Source organism: Acromyrmex echinatior, chromosome 12 (genome assembly GCF_024713525.1).
Source record: "Acromyrmex echinatior isolate Ae372 chromosome 12, ASM2471352v2, whole genome shotgun sequence".
NCBI classification, from domain to species: domain Eukaryota; kingdom Metazoa; phylum Arthropoda; class Insecta; order Hymenoptera; family Formicidae; genus Acromyrmex; species Acromyrmex echinatior.
In genome coordinates, this window is record NC_141863.1 from 10,088,809 (window position 1) to 10,116,066 (window position 27,258).

The following is a 27,258-nucleotide window of genomic DNA, read 5'->3' on the forward strand; positions in this document are numbered from 1 at the left end:
TCTATGGGCATACCAAAAATCTATTTAATGTATCGATTGTCAAATTTGAAATTGGTAGAATTGAAAATCAAAGAGATGGCATTTAAGAATTCTTTCGGCATGCCAATGTGTTTCGATATATAACTCCATCTTCCCTTAATACTTCTCACGACTAATTCTGGAATGTTAGTGTACATTGATATGATATCGAAAGATACCAATTTGTAATTAGACTGTAGTGCTTTACTATTTAATTGATTAACTAATTCCCAGCTATTTTTAATGTAGCTGGAACCTTTTATAAGGCTTTTGTCGATAATATTTTTTAAAAAAGGAAACTAGAGGATACGCCCGACTGACGATCATTCTCAATGGATTTCCAACCTTATGAATCTTCTTTGACAACCCATATAATCTAGGCACCAATCCATCAGTGACATTAAATTTTTTATATGTGGACAAATCTATATATTTCATGTCCTTTCACCTTGCTAACAATATATAAATTCGGTTTGTCATCATAGTTATAGGATCTTTCTTGATATTTATATTATATATGTCGTACTATCAGTTAGCATTGCCTGCATTTTATTATCATATAATCAATAGAATTCATTACTACGATCGAATTTCCTTTAACAGCTTGTGTGATCAAAATCTTTGGATGTTCGTTATAAATTGTTTCACATACTTCATTCCTTTATTTAATAATGTGCACTCATCGGAATTTATTGCCAAGTTGTTATTATTGATTCTCTTTAAAATTTGAATGGAGTCATTTCTTATGGAATTACGAGTATTATCGTGTAATTTATTGATGTTATATTCAATGCGTTTTATGAACTTTGTAGTTATTTTATCTTTATTTATAGTATTGTTAGGTAGATTGAATTTTTGCAATATTATTTTAACAGTTTCTGGTATTTCTATGTTACTTAAATTAATTAGCCAATTGTCTTTAATGTTGTTCAAATTAAAATTGTCATTAAATTTAATCGGATCAATATTAGTGTGGAAGGTTATATCTAAATTTTAATTCCTGAGTAGAAATTTTTTCAATTTTTTAAGGAATGAAATCTGAGTTTGATTAGTGAATTTCGACCATAATAAATTGAATTCGATCGGATTTATCTCTTCTCTTTTTTGTCGAGCTGCATTTATATTTTTAAGTTGTTTAATTTTTTTGTTTATTCTGTTTAATTCTTTCCCCCATGATCTCTTAAAAATAAATTCTTGTCAATTAAAAAAGGAAAAAGACAAATAACCTAGTAGAGAATATAAAATTAGTCTATGGTCATTTCTTTGGTTTTCAACTCTACCTATTGCATCAATTTGAGAATCAATACTTTAAACAGATTTTTGGTATGCCCATGGGATCTCCTTTGTCACCAATTTTAGCGAATCTTGTCATTCAAGATTTAGAGAACCACATTTTGTCGAACGTCAACATAGATACTCCTATCTATTATCGATATGTGGATGACATTTTACTTGTTGTTCCTAACAACCAGATCTATGTAATGTTAGACAAGTTTAACTCGTATCATGACAGACTGAGATTCAGAGTTGAACATAATTGTGTACCGTAGATTTTCTGGACGTTAGTTTGAGGATTGTTGAGGGTCTCATAAGATTTAATAATTATAGAAAACCAACGAATTCGGGACGCTATTTAAATTACAAATCTAATCACAATAGAACACAAAAAAGGAGTGCTAATCGGGTAGCTCGACAGAATCCTTTTCCTTGCGCATCCGGATTATCATAAGAAATATATTGAGTCTATGATCGATGTTCTGCTCTCTAATGACTATCCTTTAAATTTTATCTCCTCAACAATTAATAGCAGAATAAAAACCTTGTCGAAGAAAAAAGACTTATATACTAATACAACTAAGAACTTCAATGATCCGAATAATAATAATCCAAAGAATTATTTTACGATATCTTATATGCACGAAATTTCAGAAAATTTTAAATCGATGGTCGAGAAGAATAATTTCAAAGTAGCTTATAAACTCATGAACACGTTAAAGTCGATCATTAGATTAGATAAGGATAAATTAGACATAATGGAATATTGTAATGCTGTATATAAAATAAGTTGCCTCGATTGCAATGTTTGGTCAAATTAAAAGAAAAGTTAAAACAAGGATAAAGGAGCATAAGGCGAATATTAAGAGATCAAAAAACTCACGTACAGTAATGTCGGAATATCAGTTGGAACATGAGAATATTTCAGTGTTAGATTCGGAACCATGTTTTCAAAAGAAACTCATGTTTGAAATGATATTCATTAAAAAACAAACTAAGACAATTAACATACAAAATGATACAGAACGCCTACCTGAAACATATTTTCCTTTGCTTAATATAGCTCTCCCCCATTTCGGTTTTTGGACGAAAATTGTTTATAAATTGTACTGTCATGATCTGAGTTTAACATACAGTCTCCGATATTCTATTTGTTAACACATGTTCACCACATCCTGATAGAACTCATAAAAATTATTGCACATAGGTAAGGTGCTTTCTTAAGTATAATTCTGATTCATTAATTTTACTATATTCATTTCATTAGAATCTGGAAATTATATGTTAATAAGCAAAGAGGACTAGCGACTTAATTTAAAAGAGGACTATTTCACTTAAATTTGACAATAGACAATTTAACAAGGTTATGCGACATTATATTCGATTACCTTCTCTTTGAAGATTTAATTCAGCAAAGATTACTTGTTTGAACATTATCTTTTTAAAAAAATTTTTTCTGACAATTTATAACTCGGCATTTTAAACTCTTTATATTATTCTGTGTTATTGTATTATATACGTTGTTCAGAATGTGTAATTTCGTAATACTGAAGATGACCTAATTTAAGGTTTATATATATTAACGAAACGTTTATATAATTTTTTTCAATTGTTACATAATTAAAATATAACAAGTTTTCGCTACGAACATCTTGCGTTGTGGTATTTAGCATTAGGAGAATGTTTCTCGTTTTAATATTTGACCACGTATTAACTTTTGTTGTTATGTTTTATCAGTTGAAATCTATCTAAAGAAAGATTTTAAATTGTCTAACACTTTTTTTTGTATTATTGTCGCTGTTGCTTAGCCTATTGTAATTACTTATCCTAATGTGATTACAGATTTATACGTAGGCTGCTGGAAAAGTTTCTGCAAACAATATAAAAAAAAACATGTAAAATCGGTAAATAGCTTTGTTTTTCGAAGTATTCGCCTTTAAGATCGATACATTTTTGCATACGCTCGAACCAATTTTCGAAGCATTTTTTCCACTCTGAGGCTGTAACCTCAGAAATCAGTGTACGAAATGTTTCAACAGCTGCTTCAGGCGACTCAAATCGCTCACCACGCATCTTTTTTTTAATGTTTGGGAACAAAAAAAGTCATTAGGTGATAAATCAGGTGAATACGGACAATGAGTTATCAATTCAACATTTTTACTGGATAAAAAATCAACGGTTTCGCGTGCTGTGTGACAGTTGGCGTTGTCATGATGAAGGATGATGCGACGATTTCGGTTTGTTCTTCGCAATTCATTTATGATTTCTGACAAACAAATTGTTATATACCAATCAGTATTTACAGTCGTTCGATCCTCTAAAGCCACAGTTGCCTTATGTCCAGTATAACTGAAGAAACAAGCAATCATTTGCTTGGCAGCACTGCGTGAACGAACAATTTTTGTTAGTTTCGGTTCACTTTGAAATACCCAAACAATGGATTGTTGTTTACTTTCGGGCTCATACGAATAGATCCATATCGTCCCAGTAACTATGTTGTAGACCAAATTTGACCGACCTCAGTTGAATTTCTTAAGCATTTCTTTGCTCCATTTCTTTGCTCCAACACGAGCCTGTTTTTGAGCTTCGGTCAAATTGTGTGGCATCCAATTGCAAAGTTTCCGTACGCTCAAGTGATCGTGCAAAATCGTATGTATTGCTTTCATGTCAATGCCTAAGGATGCCTGAATCTCGTGGTATGTCATATGCCGATCTCGCTCAATCATTTCACGCACAGCATCAACATTAGTGGCAACAACAGACGTGGATGGACGACCTTTACGGAATTCATCACAAAGAAAAGTATGTCTACGGAATTCGGCAAACCAATTATAAACAGTCCTATTGGATGGTGCTTCATCCCCAAAAGCCAAATGAAGTCGATCGATGCATTGTTGCGGAGTTAGATTATATTTGTAATCGTAAAAAAATCATTGCCTGAAAATTTTCGCGAAATTCCATTTTCTCACAAAATAACTTCTTTTAAAATATTATGCAAACAAAACTAGTTTCCTTGCTTAGTTAACATTGCGCGGAGTTCTTTGTAATACATCGGTTTAGTGTTTTCACTTGCACTTTCACTGGGCACTGGCACTGTAGGAGTGGGAGTGCGAGTTTCTGGCATAGAATAGATTTTGGAGGGAGATTCAATGGAGGGTATAAGGACTTCTTCGTCTTGTTTTTCTGTGTCATTCTTTTTTCTGGGCCCCGTCAAATGTAGCAGGTGTGTGACGGAACTCCAGATAGCCCCGAGCAAATGCAGGCTCCAGCTATACACCGAATGAAATGCGTAACCGTGGTGTCCACGATTAATTTGATCAGTCTTATGAGCATGAATATTGCAGCAGGACTCGCCGATCCAAATGTCACAAATCCTCACCATAGACGTGCTCCGGCATTTTCGGCGATCTTTTCTAGAGCTTTTTCGTCAAACAGTTTCAACATTGAGATGCTTCTTGGGGGGGGGGATAGCTTGGCCCATAGCTCCCCGTGCCAAGATGTTCAGCATTTGTGGCTTCTCCACCGCGAACATGATATAGCTTCGGAGGCGCTCCAGTCGGTCGTCCGAATAGATTCCGCTGGTGGCGTTTCGAAGAGCTGATGTATTTTCAAGTTGGTCGCGTCAGTGGTTGGATGATAGGTGGTGGCAGCGACTCCACTGATCGTGGCATAAGGCGGAACTATGTGCCGTGTAATCGTACATGGGCGGCAGAAATTCGCTACAATCCCTCAGTGAACTTGACAGCATCAGAATTCTAGATCCCGGCAGAAGAAACGCTGACCTGTTCCCATGCGTCACCAGTAGTTCGGTGAAACACTCTTCTGTCCGAATCCTACATTCCACTGGGATTGATGAGATGACTTCCCCGGCTGTCACGGCCATATAGCCAGGAGTCTTCATAATATCATCTCGTCTGGCGCAATGCTGGATAAAATGAGTGCATTTTGAAGAATTTATTTCTGTAGGGCGCATTTCTGCTCCATAATGTCGCGATATAGACGGGTCAGTTGGATCTTGATGTGTTTCTCCACCTAAAACTTGGAATTAACATACGCGAAGATATCTAGGTTGTCGATGGAGATCCTCGACCGTATTTTGAAGGTATGGTCACGCTGCGTTTCTAAGATGAACAACTTCGGATGTTCAGTTTGCATCAGTGTATACCCGCAAAGGCTGATGCTCTGCTTTGTGTGTGAACGTTTGCTCGTCTGATCCTCGTATAATATGTCATAATGATTAAAATGGCAGCTATCGAGGGACACGATTGACCAACGTTTATCCCCCGTCGATGTCTAGATATTGTGCGGATGCGAGTTTGCAATGTAAACCGGCAAGATGATTTCATCTGAACTGCGGTGTATAGGCCTTAAAATCTCGCAGCATCACTCGAATTGTTGCCTGGATCATCACACTGTCCCAGGTCCTGTAGGGGTCGCTAGATTGTCCCCATTGTAACTTCCGTCTACTGAGGTCCGACCGGCGAATGTAATGCTCCGGGTTGAAGAGCTGTTAGATTTAAGCCCTGCGACGTATCCATCTCTTCCTCCCAAATCGATCGCTCCGGTCTCGTGTATTCGTCTGCAGATGCTCGCGGTTGTTTTTTGAAGATAGATCCTTCTCTCTTCGTGAACTATTGACACGTGGGAGTGCATGTCACAGTAGTATGATGCGGTCGATTTCCACCTTACACTGGATCACCTTAGTTATATCGAAATCCGAAAGTTAGATTAGCTGGATATAGGTATTTGTGGCGATTGGCTCAATGTCTTCCATTTCGCAATTTCCGATATCTAGGAGCGATGTTATGATAAGCCCGTGAGCTTCGCAGTCATAGCCCACTTGGCAGTGCGTCGATGGCGCAAAAAACGAAAGCACCATGAGAAGAGTGAGGGTAATGGTCGGCTGATTCATCGCGGAGCGTGTCAAGCTTGCAACTAGCGTTCTGTTAGTCCTTGATGCGTTAATGATATCCGCTGGGGCCTGGGTGGGGAGTCTCGCCGCCTGGTAGGTGCGTCCCTCGCTCTCCGATGTAGCGTAGTTTTTGGAGTTTATTTCCATGTACGATTCGCGTCTTATTTCTACTTATAGCTATTCTGACATTGTTACTATCTAGGATTTCTAAGATTTTATGTGACCCGGTGTACTGGTCTGAAAGTTTTCCTTTTACAGGTTCTTTTAATAGGTACACCTGATCACCTTGTTTAAACACTTGTGGGTTGACCTTTCTATCTCATAATAACATTTCGATCGGTGTTTCGCGCGGGTAAGATTTTCATGAGCGATTTCTTGCACGCCCCGGAGTCGGTTAAATAGCGAAGTCAGGTAGTCTGTGTACGTCTCGTTTAGGTCGTTCGGCAGGGTCGGTCGCTTGTTGGAATTCTAGCCATTCTGCTGATACCAATTCATGTGGCGTGAATTTCGTGCCTTTGTGCACGCTCGTATTGTATAAGAAGGCCGCTAGTTTTAGACGTTCGTCCCATTCGTAGTTTTTGTCACGTATTGTTTAAGGTATTCTCAGAGCACATGGTGGCTTCTCTCAATTGAGCCATTTGACTGAGGATAGTACACCGGTTCTAAATTGCGTAATATGAAATTTGCGTGCTATCACGCGCATAAATGCACTTAAAAAATTTGAACCTTGATCTGTGAGAATCGTTCTGGAGATACCATAAACACAGATAAAATCACATGAACGCATTGTCTACGTCGATCGCTGTTGTTTGCTTTAGCGATAGAGAATATTTAGTTAGGGGGTCCTGTATAGTTAGTATGTACGAGTTGCCCTCTCGAGTCTCAGGTAGTGGACCCATGATGTCCATTGAGATTTTTTCGAATGCCGTACCCGGGGTGTCCGTTAGGACCATGAGTTGGCAAGTTTTTACAACTGCATGAGTCTTGAGTTTTTTCAACTGTAGCTCCTGCAGTTCTGTATATAACTTTGAATGTCGGTTTTCATGTTCGGCCACCGGTACCACTCTTTAATGCGAAAATATGTTTTTGTTACACTCTTGTGTCTTCCTCTCGTGAAATCGTGATATTCCTTTAAGATTCGTGGGCGATCGCTTATCGGAGGTATCGAAACCTGATTAGTACAAATGGAAATCTTAATATTATGATCGTGGAATGTGTCGTTTAAAATGTCTTCGACTTTATACCATGATATTCTATCGATATCGCCTTGACATTATAAAAATCGACGTCAAGGCGAGTTCATTTACATCAAATGAATCTACATACAATAATGATGAGGTTACTTCCATTATCATTCGGCTATCTATTATCTCCGATCTATACGCTCCTTAATTACTAGTGCAATTATGTATCGATTTTATAATCGCTGATTAATTTCGCTCGCCCGAGGGTGGCGTTCTCGATTCGTTTTTTGCTCTTGGAGCATACGTGCTCCCCGGTCGCAGGGTTCCCCCCGCTGTGTGATGAGTATCACTAAATTGTCTTTTCTCGTGGCGAAATTGTCAAGCAGTGTTCGTATGTTGAAGCGTTGATGAGAAACATTCGGTGCGTCGGGAATTGGGGCGTCGCTGTCGTCGCTACTGTCGTCTAAACTCAGTCTAACTCAGTGTCGCTTATGTTCAAAATTTCGTCGTGTACGGGAAAGAATACGACTGTCTAGTCGCTATGGTTACTTCGTAGTGAATTCCTGGATGACGTGTCCGTTTTTCTTGAAGTTGCATTTTTGTCTTGAGTCAAGGGAAATAAGGTTTTATGGCAGTTTGTTTTTCTGTTATCTCCGGCGGTTGGAGAGATTGTTGGGTCTGGAGAGTGCGTCGGGGCGTTTAGATTTATTTTTCCTGCTTTGTAAATAATGTCGTATTCATATTCAGCAAGTTTCCATCGCATGAATCTAGACGTAGGATCCTTGACAGAGTCGTGCCATATTAAAGGTTTATGGTCTGTTGCAATTGAATTTGTGCCCGTATAAGTATGGCCTAAAATAATTCACGCTATAAATTATAACTAAAAGTTCTTTCTCAATAGTAGAATAGTTTTGTTCGGCGGAATTTAATAATCGTGAAGCGTAAGCGTTAGGTCTTTACCTATTGTTCCTTGACTAAGTATGCCTCTGATCGCGTATTTTGAGGTGGTGACTATGAATGGGCTCGTGAAATCGAGGTACTGTAGGAGAGGTTCAGTATATAGCGAGATTTTAAGAGAGGCAAATGCTTGTTCCTGCATGTCGAATCATTCAAAGTATCTTTCTTTAGAAGATTAATTAACGAGCTAGCTGTTTTTGAGAAGTCCGGAATGAAATGGCGATAATATCTCGCCAGGCCTAAAAACTGTTTAATGCCTTTAGGGTCGTTCGGTTTGGGAAAGTTTTCTACTGCGTGAGTTTTCTGCGTTCGGTTTCACTCCGTTCTTTCCAATAATGTGACCTAAGTACGCAACTTCCTTGCGCAGGAACTCGTATTTGTCAGACTGAAGTTTTAGATTCGCCTTTCGTAATTTTTCTGCCAACTTGTTAAATTTTATTTCGTGTTCCCACAGAGAACTGGCATACATGACTATGTCATTCAGATAGACGAACATTTCGATTCTCTGTATCAGGACAAGACTTGGTTCATAAGCTGTTGGAACATGGCTGATGCGTTTTTCAGGCCGAATGGCATGCGGTTGAATTGATAGTGCTCATGTGGTGTAGAAAAAGCAGTCTTTGGCACATCTGTCTCACTCATGGGGATCTGATGAAATCCTGACGCCAGATCGATACGCTAAAATACTTAGCGCTTCCGAGCTGATCTCCGTGATATTTGGGAGGTACGCGTCGCCGACTGTCTTTTCATTTTTAGTGATCAGTAATCGATCACCATGCGCCATCTCTTATTTTCGTATGAATCAAGCTTCTTTTCTATGGGTACTATCCAGAGAGAAGAATTTATTGATTTTTTACGATTACAAATGTAATCTAACTCCGAAACAATGCATCGATCGACTTCATTTAGCTTTTGGGGAGTATCATCCAATAGGACTGTTTATAATTGGTTTGCCGAATTCCAGCGTGCACGTACTTTTCTTTGTGACGAATTCCATGAAAATCGTCCATTCACGTCTGTTCTTGCCACTAATGTTGTGCGTGAAATGATTGAGCGAGACCGGCATATAACGGCATACCGCGAGATTCAGGCATCCTTAGCATTGACATGAAAGTAATACATATTGTAATACATTTTGTAATACATTTTGCACGATCACTTGAGCGTATGGAAACTTTGCAATCGTTGGATCCCACACAATTTGACCGAAGCTCAAAAACAGGCTCGTGTTAAATGGAGCAAAGAAATGGAGAAAGAAATTCAACCGAGGTCGGTCAAATTTGGTCTACAACATAGTTACTGGGGACGAAACATGGATCTATTCGTATGAGCCCGAAAGTAAACAACAATCCACTGTTTGGGTATTTCAAAATGAACCGAAATCAACAAAAGTTGTTCGTTCACGCAGTGTGGCCAAGCAAATGATTGCTTGTTTCTTCAGTTATATCGACATGTGGCAACCGTGACTTTAGAGAATCGAAGGACTAAATACTGATTGGTACAACAATTTGTTTGCCAGAAGTCATAAATGAATTGCATAGAACAAATCCAAATCGTCGCATCATCCTTCATCAACGCCAGCTGTCATACAACACGTCAAACCATTGATTTTTTATCCAGTAAAAATGTCAAATTGATGATTCATTGTCCGTATTCACCTGATTTATCATCTAATGACTTCTTTTTGTTCCCAAATATTAAAAAGAAGATGCGTGGTGAAGAGCGATTTGATGAGTCGCCTGAGCAGCTGTTGAAACATTTCGTACACTGATTTCTGAGGTTACAGCCTCAGAGTGAAAAAAATGCTTCGAAAATTGGTTCGAGCGTATACAAAAATGTATCGATTTTAAAGACGAATATTTCAAAAAATAATAAAGCCATTTACCGAATTTACATTTTTTTTTCATATTATTTGCAGAAACTTTTCCAGCAGCCTACGTATACGTTGTCGCGAATATCGAGTCGCGGCACATATCCTTCTAATAGCTCCGGATTAGCGACTCGCACGGGGATAGTAACGCGGGATCTGGAAGGGATGGTTATCGTGTTGCGTTGTATAAAGGGGATTGTGATATCTCGCCACGTGAGAGATTTCCGTACGAAATCGATTTTTGTGGCGTCGTGCAGGAAGTCCGACCCTAAGATATCTTCCTGAGATATTGAAAAATCGTCTTTTACGATGATTTTGAAGTGTAATAGTATGTCCCATGAATTTTACGTCGACGGATCCGAGCGTTTTTATATTTCCGTCGGTTATTCCGCTAAGAAAATTCGATTGGTTAACCTAAACGCGCGTTGCAGAATGTAAGCTACGTTTTTTTATTAAGTTTAGCGCGGCACTTATCTATCATAAACTCGGTGTCGTGCAGTAAATCGTTGGCGGAAATATTGACGGTTGGCACGTGTGAGAAATTGTTGAGATTTAGAATTGCTATTCGCTGTCTGTTTTCTCGTCTGATTGGATTTCGATCGCTCTCACTGGACGACTCTGATCTTGTGCTCGGTCCGTTCGAGATTCGTTCATGGTTCTCGGGGGACTTGCGGAGTTTCCCTGCATCACGCGAGAATTGTTATATTCGCGTTTGTATTATTCTATCTCGTGCCCTACATTTTTGCAATAGCGACACCATCTGGTAGGCTAATACTCGCGGTCGTTACCCGGCGGGTTCCGGTTATTGAGGTTTCGGTCGGTTCTGGCCTTGCATGTTTCGATGTCTTGAAAAAAATTCAATCGTCTAATATATCGAAACTACGTGAAATCTCTAGAAATCGAGAATTATCAAATTTTAAGAGAATATCAAGACTTTCAAGACTTATCAAGATCTAACAAAATTTTAAAGACCTATCAAGAATTTCAAGATCTACCAAACTTTCAAGAGTATATGTATAGTTTCGAATAATATTAGAAATAATAAGGTTGGAAACAAGACCGCTTATGTTAAATACATTACTTTAAATACGAAGCGCCATTTATGTCTAAATGTTAAGATGTAGCTCATAATTCAGTTCGTAATTAATAGTCGTAGTAATGCCACAAGAATTAAATATGATAAAATAAGTTGAACATGAACATATTATAACAAGATATTAATGTACTGTATTTCAATATATGTTTAAAATTATCAGCGGTTTCGACTTAACTCATCAGTTTTCTTCAGCTGAATTCACGAATGATACAGTTTAAAATTCTAAAACATTGTCATTTTCACTTTTATATCTTGGCAATAAATGCAGTGTTCTTATTTAGTTCTGTTATTTTTCTCTTCAGATTTTTCATGCTTTTTATCATAATTATTTCATAATATGCCAATTAACGCTTGTGTTTATTGTTGTCTGTCGTATATTAAAAAATTATATGTATAAAAACTAATTATCAAAACATATTTTAAGGCATGTAATACATCAATTATTGTAAAAAAAAACTTGTACCGTTATTAATTTTAAACATATATTGAAATACATTAATATATATCTTGTTATGCTCAAATCTTATTTTACTATATTTAATTCTTGTGATATTTTCGAAATAATATTTTTCGCAATAAATTTATTAACAGTTTCAACATATTAACATCTTTAATCTAATATGATGCTTGATGGTAGCATCAAATCATTAAAATTGCTTGTCAATTTAATTTGCGATTACTAGAGTAGTTTTAATTGTGTATATAGTCCGGAAAAACAATTCAGCGCGCGCGCAATTCGAAAAAAGATTATATTATGTGAATGATTAACTCGATACAATACAATTTTTGCTTATAACTTTATGTTTAATGGCAATCGCGGACTTCTGCACGCTTTCCCGTCTCGCATGGAAGTGACCCAGCATCACCACACTCGCTACCGTCGCGCCAATGCCCGTGTACACGAGGCAACTCTCTCTCTCGGTAACGGGCCTTACAATGGCGGGACTTATCAACTAACGCGCGTGGGCATGGAGCGCTTACATCGATGAATTGATAACATAGATAGTCAACGCGCTAACACACCGTCCACCAAGATTAATCAATTAATCTTCCTTCATAGAATCATTCACTGGTAACTTGCAAAGTTTAGCAATTGCATGTTTAACGATCCCAGTAGTCATGCGCACCGTCGCGACGCGTACTAAATTGTCTGCCAGGATGAACTTCGGTAACGCGTTCAATTCTCCATTTCAACGGTGGAAGATTATCTTCCTTTAAGAGCACGAGATCATTGACTTGGAGATTTTCCTGGTGAGTTTTCCACTTGGCTTTGCAAATTGGTATTCGGCCGCCCACCGTTTCCAAAATTCTTGAACCGAGCGTTGAACCATCTCCCACCTATCAAGGCGATTGATTTTTATATCAGTTAGATTGTTGTCCGGAAGACTGATTAGTGGTTCTTCTATGAGGAAATGTCCTGGCGTTAAAGGTTCCAGATCAGACGGATCAGAGGATAAGGGTGACAATGGCCTCGAATTCAGACACGCTTCAATCTGCACGAGAGACGTTGTCAATTCCTCAAAGGTAAACAAGGTTACCCATGATTTTGCGGAGATGATATTTACAGAATTTGATTCCTGCTTCCTATAGATCTTCTAGATGCGGCGAATATGGAGAAATAAAGCTCCATTCTATGCCTCTCTCCTGCAACGCGTCGCCAACTTCCCTGTTGATGGATGTGCGGAGAAAAGCGTACAACTCTTGTAACTCGCGTTTAGCACCCACAAAATTGATGCTTTATCGCTGCAAATCTTTCGAGGCGAACCTCGCCGACCAATGAAGCGGCGTAACGTGGCTAGGAAGGCCATCGTAGATAACTCACTTGTAGCCTCGAGATGAATGGCTTTGGTGGCGAAGCATATAAATAATGCTATGTAGGATTTGCATGTTTTACGACCTCCTTTGTTGACAAGGGTAATAATTGGGCCTGCAAAATCGACTCCAGTTACGGCGAATGCTTTGGGTGGCTGCACTCTATCGCTGGAAGGGATCCCATCGCTTGTGTTAGTCCTCTTGGGTTATGCTTACCAGACACAGGAACGGCAAACCTGATGCACCAAATTTCTTGCGTTTAACGGTATTGCTAGTATTGCCAGTATTGCTGGTGTATTGATGCCAGCAACAATTATGGATTAGCATGTAGTAGAGCGCGATGTTCTCTTTCGATCAACAAACGTATGATCTTGCATTGTGCGGCAGTAAGATGGGATGTTTCCTTTCGAAAGGAACTCGAAGGACTCCAAGGTGCCGCCTGAAGTCGTCCGCCCACCCTGATTATACCATGTTCGTCTAGAAATGGGTGCAGCTGAAATAATGGGCTAGTTCTGCTTAATTCTCGTTTGTTTTGAAGGCATTTTTGCTCTTTCATGAACGTTGTGAATGCTTGAATACCTCGCGTCTTGATAACTCCAACTCAGGTAGAGTCAATTTAGATAGTTCTCGGTCTTCATGTCTTTTGCGGCAATTATGAAGAAATCTAATGCAATAGGCAAGTATCCGCTCAATCCTTGTGAATGTTGAGCAGTTCGTGATGAGTGTATTGATTGTCTCGTTGGAAACCAATAATTGAGGTACGAGGCAGATTGCAAACTGCAGTGAGTTGCTTAACTTCAATCTCGGCACTGTATACGGCATCCTCGGCAAATTCCAAATCGAGACTTCCTTCGCTTGTAATGGGACAAATATATGACCATTCCACCATAAGGAATTATCCTTTAGCTGAGCAGGTGAAACTCCTCTTGAGATCAGATCTGCGGGATTCTCCGAACCTCTTACATGGTTCCAATGAATAGCAGGCAGTATTTCACTAATTGCCGACACACGGTTGGATACGAAAGTTTTCCAACGCGCTATGTCGCCGCGAAGCTAGTACAGCACGACCATGGAATTAGACCATGCCCGTATTTCATCGATTTCAATGTAAATGGCGTGTTTTATATTATTGATCAGTTTACATAGTAACAACGCGCTACATAGTTCTAACCTAGGTGTAGATTGCTTCTTTAAAGGGGTTACCCTCGCTTTCGCGTATAATAACCTAACTCGTTTTTTCGCTGGATTCGTTTACTGATCGTATGTATATAGATACGATGACATGCGCCATATGCTTTCTCGGAAGCGTCACAAAATCCAAACATGGAATATCGACAATTCTTTGATACACCTACAATTAATCGAGGAACATATAACTTGTGAGTATTATTTAAGGAATCTCGGAATTACTTCCACTTGTCTAACACCGAATCCGGGAGTGGATCGTCCCAGTCTGTCTTGATTTCCCAAAGACTTTGCATCAGGATTTTAGCTACTGTTAAAATGAGACCTATCAATCCCAAAGGATCGAATAGTTTACCAATTGCGGACAGTATCTTGCGCTTTGTGGACGCATGACCTATTGTATTTGTGGTAAACTGAAGTCTGTCCAAATTTGGTTTCCATTCGAGCCCCAAAGCTCGAATAGTATCATTTGCATCAATCTTGAAACTAGAATTAGATTCACAGAGCTCGTGCGGAACTCCTTTCAGTGCGTCGTCAAAATTAGAGCATCATTTGTGCGCTTCGAATCCTCCTACTCGTAATAACATAGTTAACTGTTCTTGTAAAGAACGAGCATTTTCAATCGTGCTAGCCCTCGAAATTATATCATCGACATAAGTATCATTCAATAGAATATGGGACGCAAGCGGATAACTCTCTTTACCTATCTAATTGTCTCAAGCAATGTACCGCCAAGTAAGACGCACAGGCTTGGCCATACATAACAGTATTTAAGCGATAATCTTGTACAGATTGCTCAGGCGAAAATCTCCATAAAATTCGTTGAAAATCGCGATCATCTTCCTGAACCAACCTGGCAATACATTTTCTGTAAGTCGGCAGTTAAAGCGATTTTGTAGGTACGAAAACAAATAATTATGTCGATTAAGCCATCTTGTAAAAGCCATCTCGGATCCGATCAAAAGAGCATCATTTAAAGACACGCCCTTATTATTTTTAGCGGATGCATTAAATACAACACGTAATTTTGTATTAGTACTAGATTCTTTTAACACTCCATGATGAGGCAAATAGACCACGCCTTTGTAATCGTCAAGCGGAGGTTTCAGGACTGATATGTGATCTAACTCGATATATTTTCGCATGAACTTAACATAACGATCTCGCATGACTTCATTGTTCTTGAGTGTGCGTTCTAAATGCATTAAACGCTTCAAAGCTACTTCTCGGTTATCACCAATAGGTAAATTCGCATCGCGGAAAGGTAATTTTACCATGAATCTACCATTGCTTGTTCGCATAACAGTTTGCTCGAAATGCTGCTCGCATCTTTTCTCGCCTATCGATAATCTCTTGTTTTGTCGCTGTCGTTCTCCAATTTCTCCAATTTCTAGAATCTTTCCAGACATTCCTTTAACACATCGCGAGGCTCTACCGAACAAACCAATGCGCTTGTCGCTCCCCTGTCGATGGCCGAATCCCTGCAGGCCGTTATCGAGACGGCACCTGCTATGATCCATCCAAGTTTCGTATTTTGTAAAACTAGCTGATCCTGCCCAAGCTCGATTTTACCCGCGTCTAACAAGTCAAAGAAATATTCCGCCCCCCAGTAACATTATTGGACCCTATTGGACGTTATTCTGAGTCAGCTAATACAAGATTATCGGTATCTGTAACTTGTCACGATCTATATTCGTGGACGGCAAATTCTTGGTAATTTTGGGCACGATCAGACATTGAACACTGGCCTGGAAATTGGAGCACCTCGAGACTTTACATGAACTTCGCAAATACTGTGAATTTTGTTTTCAATCTCGTTTAGACCGGTCACAATTCTGAAAGCCCTATTTTTTTCAGCCCTAATTTGTTGTACGCAGCTTGAATGATAAAATTTGCCTCACTGACACTATCAAGCAGTACGCGAATCGGAATTAGCGAGCCATTACATCGCGTTGCTTCTAACCTTGCAGTGGCCATGAGAATTCGCCTTTTTATCTTGTGATATGCGTGATTAATCGCTACATTAGCAACTAATTGATGATTGTTGTCCTGCGGCTCTGATTTTGCAGAGTCTTTGTCAGCCTGTTGTTGATGACATAGTGTATTGTGCCTCCCATTACATTCACGACAGGAACCCCTTTTGCATGCCTTTACGTAATGGTCGTTTCTGAGGCAATTTATACATAGCTTTAGACGCTTGACTTCCTTGATGCGATCGGCAATCGACAGAGCTAGAAGTTTCTCACAAACAAATAAAAGATGTGATCCAGCACAGAGGAAACACTTACCCGTATTCAGAGAAGAGGTTAGAGAACTTGTTTTGAGATTTGTTTCCAGCTTGCGATTTAGAATGCCCATGAGAGCCCTTGTTTCCAGCTTGCGATTTAGAGTGCCCATGAGAGCCCTTGCTACGCAGCTCCCTTTCTTTGAGAGCCCTGTCATTCGATCGTGACTCGATATGCTCTAAAATGAGGCTTCTATTTTTTAAAAATTCCAGCATATCGTTTAACGTCTAACTATTTTGCTGGATTTTGTTTCCTCTTCCCATGCTCGAAGAGTTTTCACATCGAACTTGTCTTCCATCATGTGCATGATCAGATCATCCCAAGAATCAGTAAGTAATCCTAGAATCTTTAACATGCGTAGGTGCCTGGAAGTATAATCGATTAACTCGCGAAGAACCTTCGCTGACTCTTTAGCTATGACGGGGATGTAAACAAACATTCAATATGTTTTTTCTTGAGCGACCTAGAATCATCATATCTACTTAGCAATAATTCCCAAGCCGTCGAATAATTTTGATCCGTTAGCTCGATTGACTCAATAATTTTAGCGGCGTCCCCTGAGATTGACGAAACTAAATATTGAAACTTTTCGACTTCAGACAGTTGCGGTCTGACATGTATGATTGATCGAAAACTGTCAGAAAAAGCTTTCCAATTCTCGATTTTGGTAAACCTCGGTAGTTTGATGGTAGGCAACTTTACTCTAGTATCTGTGTTAATCGTGTCTGCATTGTTTGTCACGCGGTCAAGTATGTCGGTTTGTCGCGCGAGAATGGCCGACAATGTCTCATTATTACTACGCGGTGTCATGGCGTCCGCGCCTTCGTGCTGAGCGACGCATTTGTTCCATGAGCTCGGTTTGCTGTTGCAACAACCGACTGACCGCGTCTGTTTCTCGCGGTACAGCGTCCGATGTCGACGATAGCTTCATGCATCGCTTTAACAAAGATTTTACCTCAAAATAAAAAAAAATCTTTCTTCGAAACATTCTTGTTCTAGTGCGTCCTCGTCGTTGAATTCGCCCTCTTTTTCTAGTAATTGGTGTTGTATGGACTCAAAATCATTATATGTGTCTTCCAATTTCTCCAGCCTTGCTTCCGCTTGTTCGTCAATGCCGTTGGCTTGCGTCACTCGCGTTCGCAGTCTTGTTATTCTCGCCTTGATGTAGCCTCGTGCTCGGCAGCCATTTTTGAAATCGTCTCCTTGGTGACTCGGTAGTTTGGTTGGAATTGCGGTGCGTGATGCTTTTCGAATGCTGACGTCGCTGATGTTGCTTTAGAATCCGGCTCGAAGGATCAAATGTTATGTATGTGATGTGAATGGTTGACTCGATACAATACAATTTTTGCTTATAACTGTATGTTTAATGGCAATCGCGGACTTCTGCACGCTTTCCCGTCTCGCATGGAAGTGACCCAGCGTCACCACACTCGCTACCGTCGCGCCAATGCCCGTGTACACGAGGCAATTCCCTCTCTTGGTAACGGGCCTTATATGGTGGGACTTATCAATTAACGCGCGCGGGCATGGAGCGCTTATATCGATGAATTGATAATATAGATAGATAGTCAACGCGCTAACAGATTACAATATGGTATATATGCAAATACATATATAGTGTATATTAGTAATTCAAGATTGAATTATTTAAAGCAATGAAGATCCAGCTTTGACCGTAATAGGCATTTTAAATTTCTAGTTTTAATTCTTGTGTTTTTATTATTATGAGTAAATTTTATTTTTAATTATCTTTAATTGGAACAATATAACATTTTAATTAAGATATCAAAAAATGGCTCTTTAAAATAAAAATTCAATATAAATAATAAGGGGCTAGTGAGCCAAGCTGGTTGTTTTTGCTTATAATATTATTTAATGTATAAACTAAAAATTATTTAATATAAACAAACACATTTCGACCCTTCACGTTGGGGTCGTCACCCTTCACGTCATCTTCAGTGTATAAATTTTAAAGGACAAACATTAATAATATTAGTCGCAAACACGCATTACAAATACTTATTATATTAAATAATTTTATGCGCATGCAAATTTAAGTGTCTTTCATAAAGATGTTGTAGCTCGTAGTTAATTACTTATGTCCGCGTTGATGATTTTCTTGCAAGATAAAGTGCTGAATAAGATGTCCAAATTATAAAAATATATAAGCCTGAGAGAGAGTCTTCAAACATTTTTGGAAAGACAAGGATAATTCCATGATTGTTTTTGAAAAACCGTTATTAATTTGATAAGTTTCTTCATTGTAAAGCATTTTAATGATTGAAATGATTTAAAAAGATGACATTTTTAATGAACTATTGTTAACAATGATAAATAAAATGGAACTCATTTGTAACGTTGTTAACAAGACTTAAAAAATTTATTCGTAAATAAATCTAGATTTGTGAATTCAACAGAAGAGGGAAATAAGATCAATGCAACAAAAAAAGATGTTGCAGTGTCCTTTACATAAGAGGAATATCGGAGTTAACAACTTCGACTTTTAATAAAAAAAATAACACACACACACACACACACACACACACTACCATTGGTTTTCGGATTATTAATAAACTTAGTAAATTCAAAAAGACACAACTGAAAAAAAATGTAATAGTCATTTAATTTACAAAATCAATTGTAAGGAATGCAATGCTTCATACGTAGTCCAAACAAAGAGGCAACTTAGAATGAGAATAAAAGAACATAAAAATAACATGAAATTTGATCCATCATTCGGTTATATTTCATTCTGTGATATTTTTAATTTTAACTATACTTTTGATTGGAAGAACGTAAAAATTTTGGATTTTATACAAAATTATAACAAAAGACTGATTATAGAGATGATGGCCCGTATTCAAGAACGCGCTTTTATCTCTAAAATTCTATAGTATGCGTAACGTAAATTGTAGCATGTTAGTACGCTACATCATTGTAAGCGCGAATTGAATGTGGGTCGATACATATAAATGAACAAGAAAATGATATTAATTATAAAAAAGATACAGAAATGTTGGATGGATCTTATTTTGAAATTTTAAAAGAACTTTCATATTATAAATAGCTAATTCCAATACTCATTACTGTATGCGCTTCAATAGATAATATATGTTAAATAACTATAATTAAAATTCAATACATTTATTGTTCCGCATCATTTCGTTGTCGAGCTCATTCTCAGTCATCCTTGGGAGTAATAGATAGAATATAAAATGCCATCTCAATATATCTTCAATTTTAATTTCTGAAGTTATTTATTTTACATCATGATTGTAAATTATTACTAGATACAAAAAAAAATCTATGAGTTTAATTTTAAATAATGGTTTTTCTTTTTAAATAATAATGGTTTTCTTTTTAAATACATTGATTTTAGATCTTTTATATATTATTACTATCAATTTATACAAAAACGTCGGTCTTTGCTGACAAACGAGGATTTGTTTTTAAAGGAAAAAAATTTTACACATCTGACTACATTTTACTAAAAAACATGATACAGAAATCTAAATCCAAGTCAATGGTTATAGACTGTTATCTGGAGGATGACAATGGAATTGTCTGGAATGGTTAGAATATGTATTAATATGCAAGACATAAATTATGTTATAAACTAATGCTCTGTAGAGTCGAGATGTTTTTATTATATAGTCCTTATTTTAAATATATTTTAATCTAAGATCTGAATATGCTCGTTATTGGTCGTTTATTATATATCGTTTTGCTGTGCGGATCATTGTTAATATAATAATAAGAATTAATTAATTACTTTAGTTTCTCAAAATTGTCAATATAATATTGGATTACATGCGGCTTCTGTTATCCTTGTGTTACTGAACTCTAATGAGATTACAATAGTCAGAAATTAACAATCATGGATGAGGAAACTCGAAGTGAGGATTAACAATCTTAGAGGAGATATAAGATAGAGATAGCAATCATGAAGTAATTCTGTATCGCTTTGCTTATTTAAGTTGTATTTTTATGTGGATCATTTCTGAGATGTTTCGCTTAATAAAAGATGGTTTATTATCCAGGATTTGTACATGATCCCAGTCAAAATCGTAGTTTTCAAAAAGTCGATGATTAGAAATAACTGATGAGAATTCACTTTGTTTATTAATATCTAATTTATATTCTTTAATTCTGGTTTTTAGCTGTCTTTTAGTTTGGCTTACACACGATGCTTCACAGTTCAAACAATCCAAATAACATTTATGTTGCATAAGATATCTAAAAGACGTCTTTTAGATATCTTATGCAACATGCATGTTATTTAGGAATTGATTTTATAAATGACTTCACAACGAGACATGTCTTTACCCGTTGTGATAATTTTTAAGGGTGTAAGGAATCGTAAAGGCAATCTGACGATTGAGTCTTGTGGATATTGGAATAAATCTATTAAATATAGAATTAATATATGGAATAATAAAGAAGGTTCTTTTTAAAGGTAAACTAGAATTGTCATTGTTATTATTGTCTGTTTTATAGAATAGAGTTTTAAGTCTATGATTCATTGTTACGAAAATGAAGTCAAGAGGATAGTTATTTTTTAACAATGTATTTATTATGTTAATGAAGTCTTTTTTGTGAAATTTGGAATGAGATAATTTGATTATTTTATTCACCATATTAAAAATTATGCTCTTCTTATGACTAATAGAATGATTAGAATGGAAATTCAAGTATCTACTTGAAAAGGAAGGTTTATGGTACAAATAAAAAATAATCGCCTCTTTGTCTCTTTTTAGACATACATTTAGAAAACTGACACTGTTATTCTTTTCTATCTCCATTGTATGCATTCATGAATGAATTGAAAGTAATGAGTTGTAAGTCCAGAACGCAATCCAATATGTTTTCCGGAGCTGACAGTAAGATGTTATCAATATATCTTATGTAAAAGGAAAGTTGGAAGGATAAAAGATTTAATACTAAGATTTTTATATCTTACATTACTAAATCAGTTATTATTTAATACTAAGATTTCTATACTTCATTACTAAATCAGTTATTATCGGTGATAATGGAGATCCCATAGAAATATCATATATCTGCTTATAACAAATATTATTGAAGTAAATAGAATCTAATATCATGTTAATTAAAAATTCTTTAAAAGGAATATTCGTATTCCTTTCCACTATCACTATATCTCCCCCCCCCCCAATTAGTTCTTCTTTTCTTTCCACACATGTTCCCTTTCCATTACATATTCTTCAATATAATATCTTTGTCTTTTATTCGTAATCATTGTTTGTTAAATCGTTTGAAAATAACATACTTGATATAATTATTCTGTTTTAATATCTCTTATTGCAATTTGGAAATACTGGTCAATTAAAAATACAAATAATTTATATTTAGATTGGTTTATAAGTTATACAGGGTGGGCCATCTATTGGTACGTTTTTAAAAATGCGATCAAATGAGCATACATTGATATTTTTTATTAATTTTTTTTTTGTTGTGAAGCTAAAAGTATCCGCGTCAAGAATGAAAAACGATTTCGTTCATGTGGCTCCCTCTACTGGCCTTACAGTATGCCATTCGGTCACCCCAATTATTAATGACATTTTGGACTACCTCGGCGCCAATTTCACTCAAAACAGTCGTAATATAATGTCATCCACTAACATCCCTTTCTCACGAACTTTCCTCACCAATTTGCGTATAGCTCCTTCGGTGGGTGCTCTATCACGACCCATATTTCTTTTCAAAATTCGTACAGTTTCGGCGACACAGCACTGACTTTGAAAATAAGTTTTTAAAATTTCAAAACGCTCTTCAAGAGAAAACATGTTGTTTCGTGCCGCGGACGGTATGACTAATAAACTGTCAAAATTTCGGGTCTGTAGCTCGTTCGGTGTTGCCATACGACGAAATTCAAAAACGTACCAATAGATGGCCCACCCTGTACAATATGGTCAAATTATACTATAATATTAATGGTTATATAGTCAATGGTTATTTTAATTTAGATACTGAAAATGCTTTTAATCTTGAAATTACAATGAGTGAAATTTGAATTGCGTTACTATTTGCAATATTCGAAGGATGGAGAAGGAAGAACAACATTAGGGATATGGACATAAAATATTCGAGGAGAAATAGTAAAATCGCTTTAACATCGCAAAAATTTCGAATAGGAATATGTGATAGAACTGTTATATCGATGTTGATGATTAAATCGCAAGTTTGTTTAGTTTTATTAAATTGTATAATACATTGAGGATGACTCGATAGGGGTTGAAACGAATGGTTATGTTTTTATATGTCTTTATATACTTTTAATTTAATCATTAAATGTTAGATTGATTTCCAATACTCGTCATCTAGTTGCGACTCGTAGCCTTTGATTACCAAATAATATTCGTATTATTGAAATCAAATGCCATCTCTTAGTAATGCTTTTCACTGCTAATTGTAAGTCTGTCGAGATATTAGTAAAGAGTGAAACAATATATAATGAAATCGATGATTCGATTCTAATTTGCAACTATTGAGTTAATTGTTGGCTGTTTTTTACATGACTAAAGACTTCTGAAATACTTATGAAATACTAATGATTTTATGGAGATACCATGAAAAAAACTTAGTGGACTATTAACTGAAGAAATTATTCTTAAAGGCCTATTAGATTTATGCACTTTAAAAAGGCCATATGCTCTAGGTGAAGTACCATCTGTGGTTAACAAATTTCTATAAGTTGTTCCATTGATGTAATCCCTATCCTTCTAACACATTAATAGTGAACGTAAGTCACTAGTTAGTTTTTTAATCGGATTTTTTGTACATACTTCGTATGTTGAATTATCTGTCATATTCTCCATTCTAGAGACATATTCAACTCTGTGTAGTTACAGTTATATTATCTTTATCTGCTATATTATCTATTATATTATCTTTATCTCTAGTGAAAAGAATGTCCGGATATTCTCTAACAAAAAGATAGCTTTTAATCATTCCATGCAATCTGTGTGACATAGTGAACGAAAAGAAACACTGACTAATATTATTATAATAATTTTTGTCCTTTAAAATTTGTACACTGAAGATGACTCAACGTGAAGGATCGAAACGTTTGTTTATATTAAATAATTTTTAATTTATACAATAAATAATATTATAAGCAAAAACAATCAGCTTAGCTTACTAGTCCTTTATTATTTATATTGAATAATATAACATTTATTTATTATAATTTTACTATAAATTTATTTAAAATACGCATTTATATAGAACTAAATTATAAAATGGTTTTCTATTTCCCAAGATAGCCCAGCGAGAAATGACAATAAAATCGACGTCGATTTGATATCTATTGGGATTTTTATTGCTGAATAAGATAAAAATACAGAGCTTGGTTTCTAGCGCGTGCGAACAATAATAATAAGGTTAGGTTAGTACGAGAAGGGTGCTCACGCCATCTGTCAGGTAACAGATATAATAATAAACAAGAACACGTGATATACATATAGTGGGACTAACGGCATACAATCAACACCTTCTTGACGTAGTCTCACTCGATAAAAAGAAGGTTACAGCAATGGAGCAGCTTTGCATGGGGTAGAGGTTTCGTTAACATGTCCGCTGGGTTCTCTGCCCGCAATATGTTTAACTTCCACGTTGTTGTCTCCAACAGTCTGTCGTAGAAAATTAAAGCGAACATTGACGTGCTTGGTTTTCTTCTTTATTTCCTCGGATTTTGACAGCTTAACAGCCGCTTCATTGTCGCAATAGATTATTATTGGTTTCTCAGAAGACGTCATGAGTTCTTTTATGAGATCTTTAATCCATATGGCTTGTTTCGATGCTTCATAAGCAGCCTGCAGTTCAGCAACAGTTGTGGAGTCAGCGACAATCGTGTTCTTCCGTGATTCCCAGGATATTGGTCCACCGTTTAATACGAACACATGTCCATAAGTACTTTTAGCAGTGTCCGGACATCCAGCATAGTCTGAATCACAATATCCAACAACTTCGTTTTTACCTTCACCAAACTGAATTCCTACTGACATTGTGCCTTTTAAGTAACGGAAAATTCTTTTCACTTCCTTCACGTTATACGGTGTTGGTGCTTCAACAGCGCGAGCAGCATGATTAACCTGAAATGAGATATCTGGTCTCGTATGCGTCGCTGCATATAGTAAACATCCAATAGCCTGTCGATAAGGGAATGGAACTCCAAATGTTTCATCGTTCGTTAGTTGATGTTTCCTAATTTGAACTTCTCCCGGAGTAGGGGCTTTGTTACAATTTTCCATGCCAAAACGGGCGAGCATATTACGAATATATCCCTGTTGATTTACGCGAATACGTCCTGATCTTCGGTCAACATTTAGTTCCAAACCTAAGAAATAGGTTGGCTCTTCGATCTTTATCTCGAACGCAGAAATCTAGCAATTCAGTCACAACGTTTTCTGGTTGTCCAACAACGAGGATGTCGTCTACATATATTGCCAACAACAAACGCCCCTTCTGACCATTTCCATAATATATGCAAGGATCAGCTATAGAACGAATCAAACCGAAGGTTGTGACAAGCTTATTAAATTTCTTGTTCCAATTCCGAGGTGACTGCTTCAGACCATAGAGCGATTTTTTTTAATTTCCAAACTTTTCCATCATCAATGTCTACTGCATCAGGAGGTCACATAAATTTCTTCCTCGATGTCTCCGTAGAGAAATGCCGACTTGACATCGCATTGCTTGATCACCAGCTTCTCATGAGCTGCAATAGCTAACAAAATTCTAATTGAATCTATACGAACTACAGGTGCGAATGTCTCGGTAAAATCAATCCCGCGTTTTTGACTGTATCCACGGCAAACCAATTCTAGCCTTTAGCTTGTTGATTTCACCATTTGGATATCGTTTGATCTTCAATACTCAGCTTGTGTCAATAACATTCTTTCCTGATGGCAAGACACATGTCTCAACCACATCATTTTTCGCGAAGGAATCGAGTTCATCTTGCATAGCCATTTGCCATCCGGTGGAGTCCTTACCCTCAAGAGCCTCTCTTGCTGTCTTGGGTTCTTCCATGTTTAACGCCATCAGGACTTCATGCCCTCCTTGTTGCTTCTCGTCAAGAACATCCTCACTGATGATGCTACGACTTCGGAGCTTCATGGTTAAAGGTCCACTGGGTTTGCGTACATTTGTTGACTTCGGATGAGTAGATACTTTAACGATCTCATTTACAATCTCAGTAGAATCATTTTCTTTGACTTCATAAGTTTCGTCATTGATGGATAATGATTTTATCTCGTCTTCTACATAGAAAGAATTTTGCTTTCCTTCATTGAATTTTACATCACGTGCGATGCGAACATCTTGAAGATCCTGAAAGTAAACTCGATACAGCTTCGTACTCGGTCCGTAACCTATCAGCTGACCTTTTCGAGCTTTCTTGTCGAACTTATTTCGCTTCGGTTTTGGGATGTGCACAAAAACATCACAACCGAATGCACGCAGATGTTCAATGGACGGCTCCTTCCCATGCCAGAGTTCATACGATGTCTTCTTTAGATCACGAGTGGCGACGAGATTGGATATAACAAGCAGTCGAGACACACTCGGCCCACATAAACTTTGGCAAGTTTGCATCTGCAAGTAGAGATCGAGCCTTTTCTGTAAGAGATCGAATGGCACGTTCGGCCATACCGTTCGACTGTAGTGTATATTCAACACTCATCTCATGCTTGATTTTATGTTCCTTCAGAAGATCTTGAAATGATGTACCAATGAATTCAGTGCCTTGATCAGTCCGCAAAATCTCAATTGGATGACCCGTCTCTTCCTTAACTTCCTGAATCACTTTCTTGAATTCTTCGACAAGTTCCTTCTTTTTCAGCATGGCAACTTTCTTGTATCCTGAGCTCTCGTCAACAAAAACAGCAAAATATTTGCAACCACCTGCCGATTCAATTGAAACCTTCCCACTAAGGTCGCAGTGAATTTTTGCACCTGGCTTGAAATCCTTATTAATGATTTCCTTGTATGGTCCTTTGGTCATTTTTCCAAAAATACAGGCTTCGCAGAAGAAATCTTCTTTTCCAGTTGCACAATATCCTTTAGATTCTAATAGAGCTTTGACCTTGTTTTTTCCTGCATGTCCAAGTCGACGGTGCCAAGTTTCCCATGATGCAGAGATCTCCTTCTGAGCCGTGCAAACCTTAGCTGGTTTCTCGACTTTGATCAGCATTCGATACGTCGAGTGTCCTTTTTTAATACCACGGACAATCATCTCGCCTTTTGAATTCTTTACAACAACCTCTGACTTACTAAAAAGTGCTTCGTAACCAAGGTTAGTCGTGGCTACAATAGAGAAAAGATTGAATGGTCCAAAATCAGGAACTAACCTTACATCCTTGAGACATCTCGGCACCCACTCTTTACCGTTATGGACTGTTACATTTATTTTGCTAATAGCCGTCGCCATTAGAATCCTGCCATCCCCTATTTTCACTTCTTCCGGAGGATCCAATTCCTTTGATTCTACAAACCAATTACTATTACGAGTAATATGGCTGTACGCACCTGAATCATCAATCCACTCATCAATATCTCCTAATTGTTGTTTTGCTGACATTGCCACACGATTGCTAGACGAACGTCCTTCTGAGCTCGTGTCTTTCTTCTCGGACAGTCTT

General features: G+C 37.2%; 1 protein-coding gene and 1 pseudogene across 1 annotated transcript in view; one reads left to right on the forward strand and one right to left on the reverse strand.

The window, feature by feature from the left end:
- Window positions 1-27,258, forward strand: part of PIG-T (phosphatidylinositol glycan anchor biosynthesis class T) — an 85,048-nt gene that overhangs the window by 52,788 nt on the left and 5,002 nt on the right. The gene's annotated exons all lie outside the window — the stretch shown is intronic.
- On the reverse strand, window positions 313-6,352 carry LOC147907858 (uncharacterized; annotated as a pseudogene).